This window comes from Mus caroli, chromosome 19 (genome assembly GCF_900094665.2).
Source record: "Mus caroli chromosome 19, CAROLI_EIJ_v1.1, whole genome shotgun sequence".
In the NCBI taxonomy this organism is placed as follows: domain Eukaryota; kingdom Metazoa; phylum Chordata; class Mammalia; order Rodentia; family Muridae; genus Mus; species Mus caroli.
Window position 1 is genome coordinate 39,612,009 of NC_034588.1, and position 26,322 is coordinate 39,638,330.

General features: G+C 40.7%; 1 protein-coding gene across 3 annotated transcripts in view; it reads right to left on the reverse strand.

Moving 5' to 3' along the window:
* The window catches only part of Hpse2 (heparanase 2 (inactive)), a 569,072-nt gene that overhangs the window by 144,325 nt on the left and 398,425 nt on the right, over positions 1-26,322 (reverse strand). The gene's annotated exons all lie outside the window — the stretch shown is intronic.

A 26,322-nucleotide genomic window follows, 5' to 3' on the forward strand; every position in this document is an offset into this window, starting at 1 on the left:
CCTTCAGAACCTCGAACCTACCCTTGCCTTCCACTGCAAAATCTGAACTAAATAAATTTTTAAATGCTTACGATTCTCAGATGCCTAGCCTAATCTACTAAAAGCTTATTGGTTAATAACTAATGATAGATTTTCTTTCATTTGAAATAAAATATCTACCAATTAGAACATACAGACCTATATGAAAATTCTTAATGTTAAACCTCCATGCCAACACATGCCGTGTTGGATGCTCGGGTTTAAAATCCTTCATTATAAACAGGTGCTCTGATAGAAGTAAGGGAAGGGGGCAGGTCTTACTCAGCCTCCTGTTGGCATCTCTCACCACCGTAAGACATTTCCAAAGAACCCAATGTTTAAATATGTTAAAAAGGATGTGCTTTTAGAGACATCTGAGTATAGATTCATGATTTGGTGTTGGCTACTGATATAATCTGAGATGTTTTCCTAATCTATACAGACCTCAGTTTTAGCATATTTAATTTTTATCATCCATCTATCCATCTACCTATCCATCCATCCATCCATCTACCAATCATCTATCTACTAACCTACCTGCCCATCTATCATTATCTAGCTTTTGTTTGCATGTTTGTTTTTGAGACAAAGGCTCATTTTGTAGTATAGGCTAGCCTGGAACTCACTATGTAGCTCAGGCCATTCTTTTCCCCTTTTCTTTTATTCCTTTTTTTCAAGTTACATAGACCTTAGCATTAAAAGCCATAGTTCAATATGTTTCACTACTTACTACCCAGGTGATATCAGATCCCTACCCTGTTTTCCAAGTTGGCATAAAAATGAATGGGTTTAATTATACTATGTTCATACACACATATTGTTGGGAAATCCTGCTATTTAAGGTCACCGTCTACCATGTCCTGATAGCTGCTCTGAGCTCTGTGCAAGACGGAAGACTCCCTTTCCCAGCAGGCTTCCTCTTCTCTGCCTGGCCGACCCCTACATCCTCTACATGAACAAAGTCACATAGTCCTTGACAAATCTACAAGTTCAACTTCCTCTCTCCACGTAAGAATCCACTCAGCAAGCACTGGGACTCCTGGAATGTCTCTCGATGCAAATGAGGCATTTCCAGTATGTTAACTCCAGCCAATGACTTACCTTCACCCTGAAAACTCCTTCCCACTCTCCAAGGCTCGTATATAGATAGCCCTTGTCAACCCTGAATAAAATGTGTATGCCCAAGCTGTATCACTGAAGATCATCTAAGAGAGCTGTTTCATTGAGTGTTGTCTAAAAAAATCTGCAACACTAAAATCCTCAGAGATGGCCTTCTCTTCCCCTGTCCCACTCACTGTCAGGCCCCACCCACTGCAGACTCTGCTTCGTCCTTCCATCCCCATGTGCAATGACACCTGGACACAGAACCACAATATACTTGGATTTCTCTTTCAAGAAGATGGGTGTAAAAATTCATGCCTGGCGCCAGCAAGATGGCTCAGTGGGTCAAAGGTATTATGCACAAAAATCCAAAGATCTGAATCTGACCTATGGAACCTACCTCTGACTTCCACATGTGTGTGTCCTCCCTCCCACTCTTCTCTCTCCCTCTCTCTCCCTCCATCTCTGTGAGTATCCGAGTCTGTCTGTCTTTCTATCTCATACACACAATCATGCAACATAAATACAAATGTAAATAGTAAAAATTCAAGCTTGTAATATTTTTATGAGGTTGCTACAGTGAACAAATAAAGAAAAATACTGGCCACAGAGCCTGTCTAGCACATAAAAGGTATCCAATAACCAAATACACTCTGTCAGGTTACTTAAAGGCCCAAGGTAGCAGAAACTTAACTGAAAGGCTGTGGTTTGGGGTCGCAGGGGGAGCCTCTCTCCAAAAGAGAACACACCCACCACCCTGAGGTTTGAAGGAGGCTCACAGCAGTTAAGACAGACTCTGGGTGCCCTGCAGTGGGGCAGAAGGACATGAGCTGCACAGTACTGTTTGCTCAGACTGAGGTTCTAGTTTCTGGACCCAGAAGTCTTCCTTCACTCAGCAGAGGAAGGACTCCAATAGAAACTCTAACTCAAGCCTTTTACAGCCACTATTGACCCCATTTTTAACCTAACAAGCTGGATTTAGTTATTCTCGGGGTTTTCCTTGGCTATTCCTGAATACTGAGTTGGAGCAGGAAGAGCCACAAGCAGAGAAACTGGGGTACAAAGTTACCTTGATGGATGGTGCGGGTTAAGAAGTGATCTGGCTCACAAGGGAAGAGAGAAGTGCGAGGGACAGGCTGAGTTGAAGCACTTGTCCTTAGAGGTGACACCAAGGCATGGACTGAAGGCTGAGCATGAGCCCAAGAGAGGCTGTGTTGGAGAACATTATGCTGAGGAACTTTAGGCATTAGAGTTGGGCCACAGCTTGCCAAGGGCGAGGGAGGATTCAGTTTGATAGACCAAACCTGCAGAATGTCAAGACGGAACTCTATACCAGCTACTCAGGGGCAGGAAAATGGAGATGGGCAGTGCTGACTCGGGGCTCTTCTTCAGCTTCTGAGTCCTGGCTGAAGCAATGGTTATAGATGAAGTTGCTGAGCAAGTAAGAGAAGGTCACAGAGCCGCCAGACACCCTTTAAAGTGCTTCTCAAATATGGCTCTGGGCATTGTCTGTACCTTTGACCCAACAAAGGGGCCCTGTCCCTGCCCTAAACAAAACAGTATCTTTCTAACAACTCCAGTCTGAGTCTAATTTTAGTTAGACTGAGAATTTCAGCAATTTTCACTTGCAACTTCAATTCATTTTTGTATTGAACTATTAAATAGGAACTGTGGTCACTGAAATTTGGGATGTTACTGAAGAGACTAAAAGGGGATCCGTTAACAAGAGAGTATGAGCTGGATAAAGCCAGTTCATTTAGACAGGAACTCACTCTAATCAAGTTTAGCTTGGAACAATTGACTATGCATCACAAGTTGGCTTCAACTCACAAATAGGCCTCCTACCTCAGCCTATTAGAGAAAGCTCTGCTTACAGAGAGGGCTTTGGTTCCAATATTACCGTGGTTCCATAGTGCCATAATTATGGGCCCAATATAACACACAGATACAGGTATAAAGAAAGTGAGGCAGTCTGTGCCCTCCATTTAGTGATAATAAATTGCTTACTTAATTATTCATTTACTTATTACATATATAACTACAGGCCAACTCCGATGATACTCATTGCGAACAAATACCAGTAAAAGAAAGCCAGGCTAAGTTGCTACTAATTTTTCCAGTGATTTGGGGGCAAATTTCTTCTTTGCTGTCCTTTGTCCTCGGAAGATAATGGTGATTCTTAGCTTCCCACCAGTTTCTACAAGAGATAGTTAGTTTAGTAATGGCTGCAGAGGATTCTGAGACAGATAAATAAAACAGAAAGAAACTGGTAGTGTGAAAGCAAAGAAATTCTTCAGTTAGAGAAACTCTGGGAAGCTTTATCTAATCCCAACAGTGTGATTTTAGAACCCCCTAAACATTGTTAAGTAAATCTTAGCTCTCCTCTGAGCTCTTATAAACCCTAACTTTGCTAAGGTCACACAAAGAAATGAACTCAGTTGATGGGTGACACCAGGAAGGAAATGTTGAAATAACCTTTTCATAACTACTGTAACATTTGAAACATTTGGGCTTGATCAGTAGTCTGTCTTGCTTGATGGCAGCTACTGTCACTCTAGAGTGGCCAACCACACCAAGCACGGCAGGAAGGCTGAGTAATCAAAGCAGAAGTATCCTTTCATTAATTTATTCACCAATGTTCTTGTGCATTTATAAAATTTAAGATTTTATTTGCTATATGATATACTTCATTTTATTTTTTAAAGCATTGCCTTGTTCTTATTAAAAGAGAAATAAATGCAGATTAAAAAATAAGCACAAACAAAATAGAAGAATAAAATGAGCACTCACTTAAAAGGACACTTAGAATCACTGCTCACATTGTGATGAATATACTTCCAGAATTTCTCATAGTCAGTGTGCCGGAAATTTTTTACACTATACTAAAGTAAAATCTATTCTAGATCCTGTTGTACTAACATTTACATTTAGGTTTGTCCCAACGAAGACACCCAAGTCATCTCACAGACATAGTGGTCAAAGCATCCCATTGTGATTTTTACTCTATCTTGACCATGTATGAATGCCCTGTCATCCAGCTGCAGCTCCAGTCTTTCCACCTATCTCCTTCCGGAAGCCTCAAGATTCAGGAGTTTAGGATTGTGCGACAATTAGCTACTTATGCCCATTAGCTTCTTAAAACTTTTAATGAGGAGAGTTTGTTGGCCCCAGGGGCAGCTGGTTTTGTTTACCTGGCCCTTTACTTTAAGAGGAAAAGCCTTTGCCCCTTATTATCTGACCCCTTCTTTTATTTCAGGTAATTGCATTAGGGCTGGCTTCCCAATGCTCAGGAATTTCCGGAGCTTCCCCCCCCCCCCCCCCCCCCCCCCCCCCCCCGCTGGATGCTTTCAAAAAGGAGGGGCAGTCTACTCAGAATTTAACACCCAGCCAGCTAACTGAGCAGGTAATTCCATAAAACTGAAGCTTTCCCCTCCAAAGGGGATTGAGGAGGGGGGGGGGCGCTTAAAAAAAATCATTAAAACAACCCTGTCGACTTGTAAAACCTAGCCTGACACCTTGAAGGCAAACAGCGGAGAAAGCTGATTGGGGACTCCATGGAGCTGTATAACCGAGCTTGCCCCTGCTCCGAGGGCCTCACTCCGGCTCCTGCTGGGCTGCTGCTCTTTGCGCTTGCTCTAGGGTTTGCTTCTGAGGCAGGGACATTCTTCATCTTCCCTGCAGTGCGTGGAACTTCCTATCTTGTGTTTAAAATTACTTAGGGCAGGAAAGCTTGAATGAAGTGAATACTACTGCAAAGAAAGATTCTAGGCAATCTAAATGCTTTTTAAAGCATTCTTAAACTTGTTTGAGTAATTCCATGCATGAGTTACCCAACAGACTAAAATATTACAGTTAATTTGAAAGAGTTTGTACTATGAAAAAAACATAGCAAATTGGTATATGCAAGATTGGGGGTTATGGACCTCGCTCGAGCACACAAAGGATACACGAAGATATACTCAACAAAATGAGTGACTGACTGTATGATTTAACCCATGGTGAGCCAAGGATGTGGATCTGAACTACCATGTCTCAAGCTAAGCTCCATACTCCTCATCTGTCCCTCTCAGTTAACTCCTTGCAGATTTTGGATCCTAAGTCTGAAGTGTAGTATTTCCCCCATGTATCCAGAATTGTCTGTGGAGGGACACTATCTTGGCAGAGGCTCAAACAGCTGGACCTTGATCCCAGCACTGCTGGGGAGAGTTTGCAGGAAGCTGGGAAAGGGAAGGGTGGGAAAATCCTGCATACTTCAGCCACCGGAGTGGGCTCTGAAGAGGCCTCTAGGGATTCACAGAGTTACAGCAGGCAATGGCACTGAGCTTGGGGACAGGAATGCATCCAGGTGTTTTATGTCTGAAAACTGATTGTGGGGCCATCTTTGCAATGAGATCAAATGTACAAAATACAAAATTAGGCTCAAAAGTAAATATTTATACAGAATGACAAAATAAATTACAAGCTCCTAGAAACTTGAAAATCTTTCTTCTTTCTGTCTCTGCCCCCACTTCTTCCCCCATTTCCTCCAGTTCTCATTCTCCTGCTCTTTAGGAAATTAAACAAAAGTGTATAAATGTATAAATAGAAACACTTCCTGATGGCACCCTTTAGACCATCTAACAATGCTCAATAACACCTAGCAATCAAACCAAACAAAACCAAACAAAAAAAAACCCCAAAAACCCCAACCAACCCAAAACCCCAAGGAAACAAACAAACAAACAAACAAAAAACAATTCCAGAAAGGACCAGAAGTTATTATCATTACCTTTTTGGTAAACTTAACAGTAGGGCATCAATAGGAGAAATGGCAGAGCTAAAATGTCAGAACTTACCACCCACACAGTATATTTAAAAAGTCTCTTTATTCTTGAAATTGTGATATATGTATACAATGGAATGTAATCATTTCCTTGTGCTGGGTCCTGCATGTTATAATACCAACCTGCTAGCTAATAGTGGTGCAGCGGTTACAGATGTAATTAATTGATCTCTGGTTGAAGAAGACAGTGTCTACCATGGAACTTGAAAAGAAATTGGAGAAGACACTAGAAGATGGATAGAACTTTCATGTTCATGGATTGGAATAATTAATGTTTTGTTTTTTATTTTTTTAATGGATATAACACCAAAACTGGTCTATAGATACAATGCAATTTTAATCCCCATTAAAATTTCAATGACATTCTTCACACTAAAAAACAAAATTTTACAGAAAGCCACAAGATCTTGAATAGGTAAAAATAATTCTAAGCAAAAAGAATAATGTCAAAGCTATCAGAATATCTGAACTCAAATTACACTTTAGAAGCATAGTGATAGACAATATGGTTCTGGAGCAAACACAGACATGCAGACAAATGAAAAAGCACACAGAAGACCTAACAGTAAACACATACAGTTATAGACACATACATTTTGACAAAGATGCCAAAATATACATTAGAAAAAAAGACAACCTCCTCAACAAAAACTGGATATTTACTTGCAGAAGAATAAAATTAGAAACTTATCACTCACTCTGAGCAAAATATCAATTCAAAGTGGATCAAGAACTTTAATATAAATGTAAAAAGGCTAGACAAGTGTAAGAAAAATACTTTAAGATGAAAGCATGTGCTAGAACTTTCAGAAAAGGAAGTGACTCTAGGCACTAACTAGTCAGATTACATAAAAGTAAAAAGAGTCTTCACAATAAAGGAAATAATTGCCAGAGTAAGTGGAGAGGGGTTTAATCTGCTGAGTGCAAAGACCAACATGAGGCTGAGATAGAAACCACTGCTAAGCAACTTTGCAAGCCTGAGGGCCTGAATTTGAATCCCCAGCACCTCACAACCAGGCTGGGTGTAGTAGTATATGCCTGTAATATCAGGCTGTGGAGGAAGTAACAGGAAGGCCCCTGAGGTGTGCTGTAAGTGTGTCCTGGTGATTTGGTAAGCTCCTGGGTCAGGGAGAAATCTTGTCTCCAAAGATAAAGTGGTGAGAGACTGAGGAACATGCTACACCTGGCCCCACAGACATGGGCACACAGCACACACAGACTAAATAAACAATAACTACAAAAACTAAACATGACCTTCCCCCTGAAAACACCTCCAGTCAATAGACTGAAGAATTGAGTTGCAATTCTTGAATCAAGAAATGACCAATAAATATCTTTAAAAGTTCTCTTAGCCATTAAGAAAAGCCAATAAAAATTGCTTTGAGATTCTATACCACCATAGTAGGAATGGCTAACACCAAGGAAACAAAGGACAAAGCAGGCTGAGGAGGATGAAGGGAAAGAGGAATCTATTTGTTGTTGAGAAGTGTAATTGTGTGCAGTCACTACTGAAACCACTTCAGAGGGTCTTCCAAGAATTAAAAGGAGAACAGGCGCATGACTCAGCTTCCCGGCTCCTAGGCGTCCAGTGGGAAGACCCTGAGTTCTGCCATGCCTGAGTTCAGACACTTTGTGTTTACTGCTGTACTATTTATAATAGCCAAGAAATAGAGCCAGCTTAGATGAATGGAGCAAAAATACACAGAATATATATATACAGTAGAATTTTATTCAGTTATAAAGAAAATGAAACCATGATATTTACCAGTGAGCAAAAAAAGCCAGACTCATAAAGATAAATACTGCATGTTTTCCTTTCTACAGGGTTCCTAGATCTTAATTTGTATGCATTTGTAATTATGTGTGTGTGTATGTGTGTGTCATGCAAATAGAAAGACAGACATGAGAAGAGATGAGAAAAAGGAGATCTTGTTGGAGGGAAGGGGGAAGGGAGTACAGGTAATCTGAGGTCAGAGGTCGCAGGAAGCGACCCAACAGGAGGACATTCAGACTGAACACAGGAGGGCAGCTGGGAAGCCAGTGCGAAGTAGGCAGTATGGAAATGCCATACTGAAACCCATTACTTTGTATGCCAACTTAAAAAAATAAAAACAAACCACAAAACAAAGTGAGCATATATGCAACCTCTCCATAATCATGTGCTGTCACATAAATTAAAGTTATGTGACTTACATGATTTTTCAAGCATGCAAGCAATACTATATGGTTTATGGCTTCTCATGTACATAGTAAAAAATATTGCAGTGTGTGCTAGGAGCATGCTATTAGAAATTATTCAGTTGTATGTCTGGGAAAATAATTTGGCTAAGCTGGGAACCAAGTGTGCTTCACGTTTATATTTAAATGTTCTGTTTCACATGGAATATCACAAGGGGAACAAAAATAGCATGAAGCTTATTGTAAATGGTGGATATGTATAAAATATATATCTAATTCTGCTTCCAGTTTTTATATTTTATTTTATTAAGGCTCCTGTAACAGTATTTATGTAGTAAAATTATCCTTTCTGCTCAGGAAGAGCGTCAATAATGAATTCTCTTTGAGACAATGTACATGCAAGAACTTTTTAAAATAGCAAAAAATAAGCAAAAACATGCTGGCCAAAAATAGGTAGAAACTATTTGGGGAAAAAAGGTCCATGTATAAAGGTTGAAAGGCGGATGGACAACACATGCCAAGAGTGTTCGTGTTGTCCTCTGTGGGAGGCCGCATGGGACTGGACCTCACGGAGCTGATGAAGCTAAGAGCAGGAACATCAGTTTTCATTCAGTTAAAATGTAGCAGGATCATTACTGAGGCTACTCTGCTTTCCTGCTATTGATTTCTTCTCAGTTAGCAGGTGGGGCCTTGGGTAACTGAATGAAGACAGGCCAGGCTGTGCCGGGCAAGCATAGGGCAGTTTGGTGGGTGGGAGGATAGTCATGGCTTTGAGTAGGAAGGGAGCAATCCTGGAGGGGCTCTTGACAGTTTCTCATTGCACATTGACTCTCTGAGTTTAATGACAGGAAGGGGATAAAGCCGATACCTGGTATTTCTTTTCACACTTGTGTTTTTTCTATCTTAGAACTGGAAGGACTATAGGATTTCCAGGGCCTTCTCATCTTCAGGCATTGCAGACTCTGAGATAAACTTGTTGACTTGTTATAAAGCACATTCCAAAGTTTCCTTCATATACTTCTAAAGAAAAAACTCTAAGTTCTACTTCTACTTCTAGTCCACCACCATTCAAAAGGTAGATGTTAGCAAGTACCATAGACCCCCTTGGTCACAGCAAAGTCCTTGGTAAAAGGAGCCTGAAGACATTGTCACTTTGTGTTTCCTTATAATGAATGGTGTTATAACCAAAGATTCCTTAACAATGCTACTATTGGGTTGTGCCATCAGACACCCCAAATATTCTTCCCAAATAACGCCTCTCTTCTGTGCAGATGGGATCCACTGTGCTTTGTAAGCCCCTTTTCATGTATAGTTTCACTGATCTTTAGAACTTCCCCAAATGAGGGTCTGCTCTCCAGTCCTTTCCAGATGAGAAAGCTAAACTATAAGGTAAGAGCCAAATGGACTGGCACTCATCTCAGGACCCCCAGCTTAAATTCCTCGGCCTCCCCTCTCCAAGACACAGCCCTCTTGCCAGGTTGTGTGAGTCTGTCTGGTACAGAACACACTAGAACAAAAGTCAGTAGAGCACAGGATGAGATGCAGGAGAGGCACTGAGGGCAATGGAAAGGATCCTATCCTTCAAAGGAAGGGAAACAAAAAGACATGGTGGCAGTGACGTCACACGGGATCCTAGTTTAGAAGAGCAAACCATGGTTTCAGGGTTTCCAAATCCCCATTTAATTTTAGTTTGCAAAGAGCTAATAGATTCACATGGCTCAAAATAAAAGAGTGTATGGTGAGAAGTTTCCCTTCTACCTCTCGCTTTGTCATCTCATTTCTCCCTTTTAATGCAAGAAATGTTGGCAGTTTTTGTATTTTGGTGATTTTAAACACAGATGCAAGCAGAACATTCTACACTCTGTGACTAGTCCCACCTCTGATTGAATTAGTACACAAGTTCTCCCTATCTTTTGAAATTACATTAGCATTCTATCACATGAATATACTTGGCTTTATTTAGCAACTTCTCTATTACCAAAGCCCTTTAGTTAAAGTCTGTTGTTACAAACAAAGCTGAACCAAGTAACACTGCAATGCATGCCTAAGGAAAGGAGGTTTCAGTATGAGTTCTCACTCTCACAGCCCAGGGTGAGTCAGTTGGTGTTCTCAGCTTTTAGAAACATGAGTCAGAAACGGAATCAGCAGCAGTGTAGCACTTCTCCAAGATTGAATTTTGATTGTAGTGGCGGAAATGGTTTAAAGTGTTTGGAATCTGGACCTCTTTTAAAGGTATAACTGGTGAGATATGATGGTGGCTTATCAAATAGTAGGATATGAGCAAGCTCTATACATGGAGTAAACAAAGGAAACTATAAATAATGAAATACAAAGCATGACTGACTATGAAGACACAGAAAGAGACCAAAAAATTAACTGCAATCAACACATTTAAATATTAACAAACCAACAACAAAAACAAGCTAGCTGAATGTATTATGAAACAGAATCTATCTTTCTCTTGTCTATTAGAAATCTATCTTATGTTTAAAGATATGCAGCACCTTAAAGTGAATGGATGAAAAGAATATACCACGTCAATCAGATCAGGAAACAAGCAGGCGCTGACATCCTAGTATCTTGTCAAAAGAGCCTTCAAACTAATCAGGAGAGATAAAGACAAGCCTTCATTCTAATCAGGGTATCAAGAAATTATCACAATCCTAAGCATACATGCACCAAACTCTGGCAACTCTACGTCATAGAAAGTCATGGAATTAAAGACATGGATTAACATAAACCCTATAGGAGGAGGGGAAGTCACCACCCTACTTGCTCTAATACATAGGTCATCTAGACAAAAGCTTAAGAGAAATCTCAGAATTAAGTGACAACTTACATCAGATGGACCAACTGATATCTATAGAATATTTCACCCAAATACCAAAGAATTAAAATTCTCTTTATACTCAGCAGTACATGGAAACTTTTCTAACACTGACCTCATGTTAGACAAAACTAGCCTTAATAAATACACGAGATCAAAATAATTCCATGTATCATATCTGAATATTATGCAAATAAAATTAAAATCAACAGCAAACAGAATTCTAGTAAGTATATAAGCTTATGGGGATAAACAGCTCATTACCGAATGATGAGTCAAAGGAGAAATAAAAAAAAAAAAAAAGCTGAAGTGTTCTTGGAACAAAATAAAAATGAAAACCTAACACTGCACCCCTGACACATTAGAAGCAGTCAGACGAGGGAAGTTTAAAGGTCTAAGTGCCGATAATGAAAATCAGAAAGAGGACAAATAATGACTTGATGATGAAAAGGAAATCCAAGCCCAGCCCATTGCAAGAGGCAATAATAAAAACCATAGCAGAAATTAATGAAATAAAGCAAACAGAACAATTGAAAGAAGCAAGGAGTCTCAGGGCCAGTTCTTGGGACTATAAACAAAATGGACAGACTCTTCCCCCAGCTAACCAAAAGAAAGAAAGAAACGATCCAAACTAACCCAATCAGAAACCAACAGGAAAAACATTACAATAGACACCAAAGAAATTCAGAATATTATAAGGGAATACTTAAAAACCTGTCCTAGAATAATTTAGAAAATCTAAAAGAAATGGATGAATTTCTTGCTTTATTCAAACTAATGAAGTTAAGTCGTGAAGAGATCAGCAACCTAAACAGATCTATAACAAAAGAGAGCAAAGACTAATGAAAAGCCTTCTGATGAAAAGAAGGCCCAGATGAATTCACAGCAGAATTCTATCAGACTACAATCAACACTTCTTAAGTCTGTCATAAAAAAAAGACACAACAATAACAACAAATCTACAGACCAATATTCCAAATGCATATAGATGTGAAAATCCTCAATAAAATGCTAGCAAAAATAATACAGGCACATATCAAAATCAAGTTGCCTTGATCACAGAAACTCAAGGCTGGTTAAATATATGTAAGTCAGTAAATATAATACTATATAAATTGACTTAAATACAAAAATCACATGATCATTTAATAGCTGCAGCCAAAGCTCTTTACAAAACCCATTATGCTTTTATGATAAAGTTCTAGAGAGTAGAACTGGAGAAAACATACTTAAAGCTCCAGAGTTACATAGTAAAGGCTATAAATCTTAAAACCTACAGTAAGGAACAATATTTGTTAGACTTTAAAGTATCTTCTCTGAGTGTTTTTCAGGATCCCAATGCACTTTCCATTGTGATAAGGAAAGCTATCTTATTAGCAACCTTTACTTTCACTGTTCTGTCCCTACAATGAAACCTTAAGATTCATCCTATTTTCAGCGGCTGGTGTTTGGTGTTAAGCTGAAGCTAATGAAGATCCTTTTTCATGGGTGGACATTCGATATGCAGGTGGTTTAACCCTTAACATACTACTCTTATTCTATTAGTGAGACACATTCAGTATAGCTTCTTGGAATGTCAAAACTGAATATGAACGGGAGTGATAGGAAAGCAATTATCAATTATTGAAAAGAATTGCAAACTGCACTGTGACTGAGAACTCAGTGGCTCTTGACAGTCTGTTCACTAAATATTAGATATATAGGTTTTGCATTCTTTTCTGTTCATTAACATTTTTACTATAACAGGACTAAGAAAATGCTTGTCCATAGGTGTTTCCAGAAGTTCTGGGAAGGAAACTGTGCCATTCAGTAACATCCCATGAATCTCTGAGTAGAGGAATCATAAAAACTAGGTAGATCATGATATCATATACTGCCTCTTTTCCTATGCCTTGAACCCAAACTCAAGTAAATAGTAGTCCCAGGAAAAAATACATGACTTAGAAAAAGTTAGCTTGCATGCAGCTGTGTTTTTCTGTGTGCGACCCCAATTCTTTCAATAGTGATTTTTTTTTAGAATTAATTTTTTATTAGGTATTTTCCTCATTTACATTTCCAATGCTATCCCAAAAGTCCCCCATACCCTCACCCCCAACTCCCCTACCCACCCACTCCCACTTTTTGGCCCTGGCATTCCCCTGTACTGGGGCATATAAAGTTTGCAAGTCCAATGGGCCTCTCTTTCCACTGATGGCAGACTAGGCCATCTTTTGATACATATGCAGCTAGAGTCAAGAGCTCTGGGGTACTGGTTAGTTCATAATGTTGTTCCACCTATAGGGTTGCAGATCCCTTTAGCTCCTTGGGTACTTTCTCTAGCTCCTCCTTGGGAGCCCTGTGATCCATCCAATAGCTGACTGTGAACATCCACTTCTGTGTTTGCTAGGCCCCGGCACTGTCTCACAAGAGACAGCTATATTTGGGTCCTATCAGCAAAATCTTGCTAGTGTATGCAATGGTGTCAGCGTTTGGAAGATGATTATGGGATGGATCCCTGGATATGGCAGTCTCAATAGTGATTTTTTAAAAGCATGAATAACATATAAAATATTGACCAAAGCAATGAAGAATGGTCTAAGAAAGACTCTTTTTTGTCCCAATACCCACGAGTCTTTCTTGTCTCTCTTATTATATACAAATGCATTTATAATTGTATGGAGGCTTCCTATACTCTATGTAAAATGCATTTTGAGAAAGAGTACTTGGAAGTCAGATTAGCAATGTGTAGTATGAGAGCAGGAAGAAGGATGCTCAAACTTGGTTCTCAACTCAGGGTTCTTATAAACCCAAAAGGAATCACTGAGGTCTTGGCTACTGTGATAGAGAGATACAGATCTGGGAAATGGCTTACATTCTCAAGTTGTTTCTTGTGATTTCTTAAGTTTGTAGCTGTTCATTCTTTAGGCTGAATGTTAAGTTGATTCCCTTGACATTGAAAGTGCTGCTGGTGGTGATGTTCCTGTGTGCTCTGTGATTACCTGGAAGAGTTTCTGTCCTCTCCACACAACAAACTTTTATGAAATGAAACATCCTCCATGTTACAGGAAATCATTACTCTGTCACTAAGGCCATGCCAAATTCCCCAAAGGAGGGTTGTTTTCCAAACCTCACTGGCTCCTCACTGCCCCCTTCCAATCCTATTAGGCTAACCCCAGATTTACAGACTTACCCACAGAGAATGAGAATACAAATGTTAAAAGCACTTACAATGCTTGGCCACATTTTTCATGTGATTCACATTAGACCATCTCATGAGAAAGTTGGGCATGCACTGGAAAAACTATACTAATTACACACGGTGTAAGTGAATTTCAGAATTACAGAAAATTTGAATTCCTTGACGTCTGCGAAGGAACACTAACAGCAGTGTTTATTGTTAGTGGTTCTTTTATTCACTGCTAACTTTGTTTCCTTTTATTTGTATGAAATGGAGTGGGAAGGGAGAAACAGAGAGGGAAAGACAGGAAACAGTGGTCCATCTCCACACCAAATGCCATCAGGAAGCCACAGTTATGCTGCCGTATAATGGCGATGCTCAGGAAACTGTCTGCCCAGCAGCAGCCATGTAACTCTAGACAACAATGAAATTATTTTCTGCAGTTCTCAAAACCATCCAACATAAATTCGAATGACATTACATTTCCCTTTCTCTGCTGAACTCTTAGGAGATTTTGTTCCTCCAGACAAAAATGAAGAGTTTTAGAGAAAAGGGTGGGGTGACAGTGGACACAGACATGGTGATGCTTGTGCATCAAGACTTATGGCTGCAGCTGCCATGAACCCGGGAGACTGGATGAAGCTGCTTGACTGTTTCTCATCAAAGAGGGAAAGAAGACACTTGGCCAAAGGAGAACAAATGTCTGTCAGGGCAAACGACTTACAGAATCTAGTCAGCCCTTTACCTAAAGACAGTAGCTGGGCTCACTCTCAGGCTCTCATCAACACATCAATCATTCACACGCTTAAAAGGAAAAAAAATAGGCTGTTTTTCACATCTACAAGTGTGTTCAATTTTACTTTGAAAATCCAAATGGAGTGCCTCTTGCTTAAAATACTTGGCCAAGAAAAAAATTAAATGTAACTACCAGCATAAACTTACATTGGGATTAAGTTACAAAAGCATTGTTCATAAAGTTTACCTGAGGTGAGAAAATGGAATATATTACCAAATTTGAGATTTTGTGGTGGCTTTGAAATCTGCATGGCTTTCCCTGATAGCATCAGGTGTGTTTTTTTCTTGGAAATGAGAGTTTGATAGTTATAATGATAACTTGATAGGATTCTGAGTTCCAGTCACCTGTGAGGTGGCTATGTTCTGTAATCCTAAACTCCAAACTTCCAAATGAATATAATTAACACTGCAAGTAATCTGAGAAATACAATCAGACATGCTTACTGCACAGAAAGCCCCAAAGTCAAACATCCAAGCTGAGGTAATACAGCTCTTAAAGGGATCAAATGACACCAGAGACAAATGTATCAAGTTGCTGTGGCAACTGATCCAAAGTGCAGCCCAGCTGTTTCCAGTCTGGTCTCCCAACATCAGAGACGAGTCACTCAAGGCAAACCATAAAAATACCTCCTAGATCATAAAAACGACATTTTCTGTTTTGTATGCCAGCTCACTCATCTCCTCAGGCTAAGGTCTGTCTATCCCACTTGCTCTTGTCTTTTGCTCATCAGGATAAGCCTGTGGGAGAATCCTGCCAACAGTTAAACTTGGGTTCTCAAGTACAACAGAGAGGTGAGTTCCTTCAGAAGCTAAGGAGGCTCGTGATTGCCTCATCCCAGTTACACACAAACTCAGCTGTAACCTTCCAGGGTCATTGTTATAGACCAGGGGCTTAAATTTGCCCTTTCTGTCGGGGCAAATGCCTTAAAAGTGGAAATTTCAAGTGGAAGCTGACTGACTGCTTTCATTTCTTTTTTCTAGAAAATAGGTCATGGAGTATGCTTCTTCAAAGGAACTAGAGAGGGAATGGTGAGTGGGAAGAGCAGTGGTGTCTGCTCTGTGGGGAAATGTATTAGTTAAATCGTGGACCACCATCGTTTCTCTGAGACTCCTCAGACGAGATGCACGCTTCGATGCTTACTTGCCTAGGGATAATTGGCGTTACTGGGCTTTGCTTTGTTAGTGCAGTACTCCTGGGAATGAAACCTCTGAGTGTATTATTAAACGTTTATTCTAATTTATAATGACTGGGGTAGGGACTGGGACTTCCCTTTCGAAAACTCATAGGTGACACCAATGCTGCTAGCTTGGACTTTCCCTTTAGCACAAGGTCAGAAGAGCTTCCCAGGTTTACATTTCTAGGGAACCCCAGCAATACTGGTGCATAGAAAGCTTTGAGTTAATGTTAGTTCTTACCTTAATTTCAATTTATACCTTAATTTTCAGTATATTATACAAAGCACCAGTTGTGATTGCATCTCCATGCTTGAAGATTTGCACCAGCATTGGGTATCTCTGCCACACACCCATCCATGCTGTTTTGTGGGGAATTGTAGGAGCTGGGAACTCTGTCACAGACACCCCACTGAGTACCCAGAGCTCATGGAGCAGTTGTGGGAACATGGAAAAGAAGGATGAGAGCAGTGTAGACGATGGAGACCTAGCTTGTGAAGTTTTTGAGGGAGCCTGAAAACATCTATCAGAGCCATGCCTGTGGTATCTTGTATTAAGAATCTCTGGTTCCTGGTAAGAAATCATCTCTGGCTAACAAGAAACTAAAACCACCGAAGGGAAACTTGTCCTTTACGGGGACATATGATGCTGGTTAGCTGTGACTGAGAAATTAGCTGTCTTTAAGAAGAAACTACTGACCAAAAAAAAAAAAAAAAAAAAAAAAAAAAAAAAAAAAAAGTTAATGGATGCTTCCAAATGATACTCTGCTATACTCAGATCAGTGCCTAGCCCAATCGTCACCAGAGAGGCTTCACCCAGCAACTGATGGAGCAGATGCAGAGACCCACAGTCAAAGCTCAGGGAGGAAGAGGGAGGAAGGACTGTTGCAGCCAGAGGGATAGAGGACACTGGAGGAACACAGCCCACAGAATCAACTGAGCAAGGTTCATAGGGGCTCACAGAGACTGAAGCAGCAACCATGGAGCCTGCATGGGTCTGTGCTAGGTCCTGTGCACACATGCTGTGGCTGTGTAATTTTTTTTTTTTTTTTTTTGTGGGACTCTGTGATGGTTTGGGCCAGGGAATGGCACTATTAGAAGGTGTGATCCTGTTGAAGCAGGTGTGGCCTTGTTGAAGTAGGTGTGTCACTGTGGGTGTGGGCTTTAAGACTGTCATCATAACTGTCTGGAAGTCAGTATTCTGCTAGCAGCCTTCAGATGAAGATGTAGAACTCTCAGCTTCTCCTGTACCATGCCTGCCTGGAATCTGCCATGTTCCCACCTTGATGATAATGGACTGAACCTCTGAACCTGTAAGCCAGCCCCAATTAAATGTTGCCCTTATAAGACTTGCCTTGGTCATGGTGTCTCTTCACAGCAGTAAAACCCTAACTGAGACAGACTCTTAACAGGGGAAGTGGGGAAGCTGCTCTTGAGATCCTTTTCCTCTTACTGGGTTGCCTCACCCAGCCTTGACATAAGGGTTTGTTCTTAGTCATATTGTACCTTGTAATGCTGTGTTTGCTTGATATCCCTGTCAGGCCTGCTCTTTTCTGAAGGGAAAGGGAGGAGTAATGGATGTGGGGGAGGGGGAGGATGCAGTTGGAATGAGAGACTGGCATCACTGAGGTGAGAGCATGAGGGAGTATTTCCTTAGGCTCGGCATACTGCTGTGGTTCAAAGTGGGCTAGAGCAGCACCTCATCTCGTCCTGACAGCTGAACTTGGTGGTGTGCAAGAATCTTCCAGGCAATACCCATTTGATTGCCGTGAAAGCTGCAGAATTGAAGGGTTCATTGAGAGCAGTTGAGCTTGGCACCACTGAAAGACAGGAGAGGCCATTGGGGAAGGTGCAGCTTTAGTAGCAGTGGTATTTTCCAAGACTGAAGGGACCATAGAGAGGTTTGGCACTGTGTGGCAGAGTAAGAGTCCCTGAATAGAGGCCATGATGCCATCGGTGGAGGTGACCCCGTGTACTGACCAGGTCCTGGGGAGGACTACTGAAGACAGCAGGAGCTGCAGAGTGGAGAAGGGCTGAGCCCATGAGGTGAGCTTTGTGTTCTTTAAGTGGGAGAGGCCAGACTCCGGAGAGAGAGATGCCAGGGTTCATTTAGCTGTTGGAGTTTGCTTTTGCTTTGTTCAGATTATAACTGTATCCCAGGTCTTCCCTCCAGAAGAAACAACAAGCTATTTGTTTTCTTTCTTTCTTTCTTTCTTTCTTTCTTTCTTTCTTTCTTTCTTTCTTTCTTTCTTTCTTTCTTTCTTTCTTTCTTTCTTCTTCCTTTCATTCTTTCTTTTCTTTCTTTCTTTCTCTTTTTTGTTTTACTCTACAGGAACCCATGGGTATGAGACTGGATATTTTAAAGAGACTGGATTTTTTAAGTGTTTGATTTTTAAAAAAAAAAATTATTGGATTTTTAAAGTTAAACTGTGTTCATACTGTAATATTAGTGTGACATATTGGGGATAAAGAAGAAAAGAAAGGGTATTGTACTGGCTGGTTTTGTGTCAACTTGACACATCTGGAGTTATCACAGAGAAAGGAGCTTCAGTTGAGGAAATGCCTCTGTGAGATCCAACTGTAAGGCATTTTCTCAATTAGTGATCAAGGGGAAAAGGCCCCTTGTGGGTGGGACCATCCCTGGGCTGGTAATCTTGGTTTTATAAGAGAGCAGGCTGAGCAAGCCAGGGGAAGCAAGCCAGTAAGGAACATCCCTTCATGGCCTCTGCATCAGCTCCTGCTTCCTGACCTGCCTGAGTTCCAGTCCTGACTGCCTTGGTGATGAACAGCAATGTGGAAGTGTAAGCTGAATAAACCAACTGCTTTCTTTCCTCCCCAACTTGCTTCTTGGTCATGATGAATGTGCAGGAATAGAAACCCTGACTAAGACAGGTATGGTTTTCCAGTGATATGTATTGGTATATAAAGTTGACAAGAGCATGTGTCAGTTGAGCAAAGGCTTCTATCAGATTGCCTGTACACAAGCACGTGAGATGTTCTTCATTAACTATGAACGTAGGAGGGCAAGGCTCTTGCAGGTGGGGCCAGCCCTGGGTGAAGTAAGAAAGCAAGCTGAGCAATCCGTGGGGAGCAAGCAGTAAGCAGTGCTCCTCTGTGGTCTCTGCTTCAGCTCCAGACTCCATGCTCCTGCTTTGCTTGCATTCCTTTCCTGGTTTCACTCAATGATGGAGTATGATTGAGAAATGGAAGCCAAAAAAACTTATTACTTCACAAATTGATTTTAATCAATGTTTAAAACAATAGAAAGTGAACTAAAACAGAAGCCTTTTATGTAAAGACCAGTGAGAACTTGATAAAAGCAACTGAAGATATGGAACACTAGTCTCATCCTCCATTCTGCCTTATAAGCATCCGTAATACAGCCTAGCTGTTCATTTTCATGGCTCCGGACAAGTGAAATGATTCGGAATTCTATATTCATAAAATCACACACACAATTATTATTAACTAACCTCTAGGTTTTGGATGTCATTAGATATTATTTTGCTTAAGCCCATTTTACTTCTTTATTTTTGTGGCGCTAGGGAGTGCTCATGGCTTGTACACTAGAGCACATCACTCATCACTATTGTGCCATGCCCCCATCTCAAAAAATGTTTTCCACTTCAAATAACTGTTTAAAATCTATTACATATGGAAGAAAACAGCAACTTTAAAAAGTTATCATTGCATCAATGTGCCATATGGATCATTTTTAGAGACCCTGGAACCTAATGAATATTTAGAAATGTGACTTCTATAATGGTAGTAATTTTAAACCAAACTCATTAATCTCTTGTAATTATAAGGACAATGACAAATGTTTTCACCATTCTCTCAGCTGGTGTCATTAGAATCCGGGATAGGAAGAATTATTGAGACACCTAAGACCCAATTCAGCCTCACGCTAATCTAGGTGTCCCCTCTGCTGGGAACACAGTTTCCAGGGTATTTGCATATATAGATAATTCACTCACTCATTTTTTTTCTAAGTGGTCTCACATCTCAGCTTCTAAGAGACCAGTCTCTAAATACTGCATTAGACTTCCTTCCTTGTCTTCCCCATCCTTCCCTCCCATTCCCTTCTGCTCTCTACATGCTCTTAACAGTTCTTCATCAGGTACTTTCTCCTTTAAAATCATCTGCAGGTGTCTTTCAGAGTAGAGTTCTGTCTTTCTGGTGGTGCCTAGAAGAATTTTCTTTCTATTCTGGTTCTTACTAAGTTGACTATTAGTAATCCCCCCTTCTATGTGTCCTTCCAGAAGGGAGAGAACAAGCATTGCTTTACACAAGTGATCACTGGAAGGATAATTTCACTGCTAACCAGAAGACTGCTAAGCTTTCCATGGCAAAGAGCTATGCTTCTTTTTGTTTCACTGCTTAGCCATAGCATTTACCATAGTACTATGTACTTACATAGTACTGAGTACAAAGTAGGTACTCAAGAAGAACATTTTTTAATGAAATAATAAAAGTATAACAAAATTACACTACAGAGTCACTCAGTAACCTCCTAAGGCCGAGAAGCCTACAAGAATGAGTTTTGACACATTCATAAGAGTGTTATTAACGTGGTTAGAAATAAACATGAGATAAACATATCCATATTCTATAGTGAGATAATTTCATAAACACAGAGATTATAAGGGACCAGAGATAGCAGGGAGCTCACATTTGATGAGGGAGGGGTCACTATAATGTGTGCACTGGACCAAGCGCTGCTCTGTGTTACTTTAACCTTCATAGTGATTGCTGAGGCAGGTACTGACCCCGATCTACAGATGAGGAAAGCGAGCTTTGAAGGATTGGCTTTTCTCCTAAATCTACCAAGGATCAGAGGATTATATCAGGTATATTTTACTTCAAAGGCTTTGCTACTTCTACCAAACCATGGAGCACAATCCTAAAGGCCCTTTGCTTTTAAAAGAGTGTTTAAGTATGTTTTAAGATCTCTGGAAGTCGCTTTCTTAAATACTTTTAATTTTTTTTCTAAATAAGATCTGTATTTTGTTAGCATTTTTGCTTTGAAATTGGTTATCTACACGACAGATTTCTTCACTGTTTTCTTTTATGCAGAGTCTTTGTTTACCAAGTCATTCTAATAGCCCATTGCTTTCAGAAAGCTCATGAATTAATGTTCTTCTCAGATCTATTTTACTCACATTTATTTATACTGAGGTAAAAAATCATAGTTGTTCTGGCAATGAGGTTTTTAAATGTTCATTTATATTCTTTTAAATCTAACAAACCCTCAAATTACAAGCTGCATCTCTTCAGGCCTCCAGCTGAAGCACACCTGCCATGTTTCATTTCTTTCTCACAGCGGGAGTCAAGCATGATGTGTATCACAACTGACTAAAACCAAAGACAGAAAAATGCCAACTTCTGTATGAGAAAAAGTTACTAAAAATTAAATGACTTCAAGCTATGATCTTGACAACCAAGAGTAGGAATTTTCTAAAAGCCAATTTCCAGGACAATATTCTAGATTTTTTTTCTCCCATAGAACAGAATCCCTATATTTTAAGTTTGATGACAATTGTATTTTTATTTCTTTTTGTTATTGTTGTTGGGTCTTTTTGTTTGTTTGTTTTTTTGTTTTTGTCTTTTCGAGACAGGGTTTCTCTGTGTAGCCCTGGCTGTCCTGGAACTCACTCTGTAGATGAGGCTGGCCTCGAACTCAGAAGTCCTCCTGCCTCTGCCTCCCGAGTGCTGGGATTAAAGGTGTGTGCCATATACTAGAAGCATCTGGAGTTTCAAGGTTTCTTATTTTCTGTGTGATGGTTATTCTTGGTTGTCAACTTGGCTACATTTGAAGTTAACTAAAACCCAAAAATAGAGTACACATCTGTGAGGGACTTCTGCTTAATCTGAAGTAAGATCTACTTCTAATCTGGATCTTTGAGGCAGGAAGACACATCTTTAATACAGATCTAATCTGGGTTACACTTCTGCTGGAGGCTTAGATAAGGACATAGAAAAAGGAAGAAGGAGGAGGAGGAGGAAGAGGAAGAAGAGGAAGAGGAGGAGGAGGTGGCAGTGGCAGCTTTTATTCTTTGCTTTCACAGGCATCAGAGCCTACCTTCTTTGGGATTCCAGTGTATACAAAAGACCAGCTGAGACATTCCACCTCATGGACTGAGCAACTACTGGATTCTTAGAGTTTCTGTTCATAGGCAGCCATTGTTGGACTAGCTGGACCACAGCCTGTACATCATTCTAATAAATTCTCTCTCTCTCTCTCTCTCTCTCTCTCTCTCTCTCTCTGTGTGTGTGTAGACACAAATGCATACATACATACATACATACATACATACATACATACATACATAGAAATTCATTCCATATGTTCTGTTCCTCTAGAGAATGAGTAGATGAACCATTGCTCCGCATGGTTGGGGAACTGCCTTATCCTGGCAAAGCAGAACAACAAACGTGGATCTGGGCCAGGCCATCAAGCCCTGGGGAGGTGGAAAGCAATCACAACTACAATGCCAGCTTCTAAACACGGAGGCAAACACCCGTCTCCTCTCTTCCCATGTGAGTAGATGCTCCAACATGTAATAAGGACACATGCTCCACTATGTTCATAGCATCCTTATTTATAATAGCCAGAAGCTGGAAAGAACCCAGATGTCCCTCAACAGAGGAATGGATACAGAAAATGTGGTACATTTACATAATGGAGTACTACTCAGCTATTAAAAACAATGAATTTATGAAATTCTTAGGCAAATGGATGGACCTGGAGAGCATCATCCTGAGTGAGGTAACCTAACCACAAAAGAACACACATGGTACGCACTCACTGATAAGTGAATATTAGCCCAGGAGCTCAGAATACCCAAGATACAATTCACAGACCATATGAAGTTCAAAAAGAAGGAAGACCAAAAGTGTGGGTGTTATGGTCCTTCTTAGAAAGGGGAACAAAATACCCATGAAAGGAGTTGCAGAAACAAAGTATGGAGCAGAGACTGAAGGAAAGGCCATTCAGACACTGCCCCACCTGGGAGATCCATCCCATATACAGTCACCAAACCCAGACACTATTGTGGATGCCAACAAGTGCTTGCTGACAGGAGCCTGATATAGCTGTCTCCTGAGAGACTCTGCCAATGCCTGAAAAATACAGAGGTGGATGCTCTCAGTCATCCATTGGACTGAGCAGAGGGTCCCCAATGAAGGAGCCAGAGAAAGAACCCAAGGAGCTGAAGGGGTTTGCAGCCCCATAGGAAGAACAATAAGAACAATATGAACCAACCAATACTCCCAGAGCTCTCAGGGACTAAACCACCAACCATAGAGTACACATGGTGGGACTCATGGCTCCAGCTGCATATGTAGCAGAGGATGGCCTAGTCAGTCATCATGGGAGGAGAGGCTCTTGGGTCTGTGAAGGCTCTATGCCCCAGTATAGGAGAATGCCAGGCTCAGGAAGCAGGAGTAGGTGGGTTGGTGAGCAGGGGGAGGGGGAGGGGGGGATAAGGGGTTTTCGGAGGGGAAACCAGGAAAGGGTTTAACATTTGAAATGTAAATAAAGAAAATATCTTAAAAAAAAAAGCAGCCTCCAAACACAGACACTATCCCATACACCAGCAAGATTTTGCTGAAAGGACCCTAATATAGCTGTTTCTTGTGAGGTTATGCTGGGGCCTAGCAAACACAGAAGTGGATGCTCATAGTTGGATGGATCACAGGGCTCCCAATGGAGGAGCTAGAGAAAGTACCCAAGGAGCTAAAAGGATCTGCAACCCTATGGGTGGAACAATAATAAGAACTAACCAGTGCCCGCCGGAGCTCATGTCTCTAGCTGCATATGTAACAGAAGATGGCCTAGTCGGCCATCAGTGGAAAGAGAGGCCCAGTGGTCATGCAAACTTTATATGCCCCAGTACAGGGGAACACCAGGGCCAAGAAGTGGGAGTGGGTGGGTAGGGGAGTGGGTGGGGAGGGTATGGGGGGACTTTTGGAATAGCATTGGAAATGTAAATGAAGAAAATACCTAATTAAAAAAAAAAGATGACTAGAGAACTGTTCTCTGGAACAACTAAAAGAGCAACCGGTAGGAATGGTAGGAAGTCTGACACCCTGGCTGGAATTTCCTGCACAGACTTTCATTGGTTGAAGAATGCAATTGGCTCTTAGGAACAAAACTAGAAACTCAAAAAAATCAGGAATTCAGGAGAAAGCAGCTTTAATTCTACAGTTAGAAATGAAAATAAAGGAGAAAAGTGAAGGAAACAGAGGTTGCAGCATTAATGAAGGATGAAGAACACATATGGGGAAGGAAAGCCGTCCTGAGCAGAGAAAACGACAGAAAGGCAGAAGGGAAAAAGACCACTAGCAGATGATAGCATGGCCAGAAACAGGATGAGGACTGACAGGAAAGGGGGTTCTGAGTAACAGAAGTGAGGTTTTGGAAGTAGTCGAAATACAAATTTCATCAGAACCTAAAATTTATATCCTTGGAGAGGAAATGAGAGACAATCTATTCAGAAACAAGGCAAGGCATTCTGAAGGGATATTCTGAGTGCTAGAAGAGTTTTATGAAGAACATTTTAGAAGAATAAACGTCAACAGAAAATGTAGATGAGGAAGGAGATCTATTAGAAAACAGAAGTAAGAATAAAATGGAGAAATATGTAAAGATTAGAGTATGACTTGCGGACTGTCAACACCTGACTAGTATCAGCCCCAGAAGGGACTATCTTCAAATGGGAGGATCCTTATCAAAGAAAAATGTTCTAGGCAGGTCTTCTTAAACTGAGGGTGTGGATTTCAGACAGAGTGTCTGCTATATACCAACTGGGAAGAATAAAAGGAGGGTAACATAGAAGACCCCTGGGACAGGGAGATACTAAAATTACTAAGAGAGAAAAAAAAAGCCATGTAAATGAAAGGTTTGGAGACTATTATTATTATTATTATGTTTTCCGAGACAGGGGTTTCTCTGTATAGCCCTGGCTGTCCTGGAACTCACTCTGTAGACCAGACTGACCTCGAACTCAGAAATCTGCCTGCCTCTGCCTCCCAAGTGCTCGGATTAAAGGCGTGCGCCACCACTGCCCAGCTGAGAATCTTAAAGGTACTGGAGTTTTCAATAGCTACAATGAAAGCTGGAGTGAGACAGAGCATGGGTGGGTGTGCATTCCAAGGGAGAGCCACGTGCATCTAACACAGAAATCAAACCTTTCCCTACTAAGTTCCTGGGAGAAATGATGCCCTAAGTCAAGGGAATAAACTGCAAAGAAGGGTTTTTCTTTATCCAATAAATAAAAAAGTCGAGGAGAACCCTGAGGATGTGGTGAAGGGTGATCCTAGGACACAGCAGTTCAGGAAGCACCAAGATGAACTGGTCCAGACAGGAACAGTAGAGAGATGGCTCAAGGAGCAGATCTCTGAGGAGATGAAGCCAACTGATACCTAAAGTGCCTGCATTTACAGAAGTTTACCACTGTTGTAGAGTTTAAAGACAAATTAATGGTAGATTACGAGGAAGTTAGGAAATAAAGAGAAAGGTGATTATCAACAGAAGGAAACAAAAACTTGTGATTAACTAACCAAAGAACACCATATATCTGATCTATGAATTAAATTTACGTAGTCTGAGGCTGGAGAAACGGCTCGGTGATCATGACCATGACCACTTTCTATGCTTTAGGATCTACACACACACACACACACACACACACACACACACACACACACACACAGAGAGAGAGAGAGAGAGAGAGATCCCACCTCACAGGAACAATGCAGAGAGAGATAGAGGAAGGTACCTGACACCTTTCTCTAGACTCTGTACATGAACACTGCACACATATGCATGCACAGACCACACACCTCTCTCTCTCATGCAAATGAAATTAACTTTAAAATTAATAGTAACAATGGGAACAATGAATTTGATCTAACCACTGAAAAATAAGATATTGGAGGAGGGATAAATGGATAGAGTCATATGAAGCCAGAGGCATAAGAAAACTAAATTCTCACCTTCCATAATAATTGATTAAGGGAACTGGTGGAAAGTCAAGATAGTTGAGTCAGACCATTATTAAGAAATATGAGGTCCCAACCAGTAAGAAGGACACATGCTCCACTATGTTCATAGCAGCCTTATTTATAATAGCCAGAAGCTGGAAAGAACTCAGATGCCCCTCAACAGAGGAATGGATACAGAAAATGTGGTAGATTTACACAATGGAGTACTACTCAGCTATTAAAAAGAATGAATTTATGAAATTCC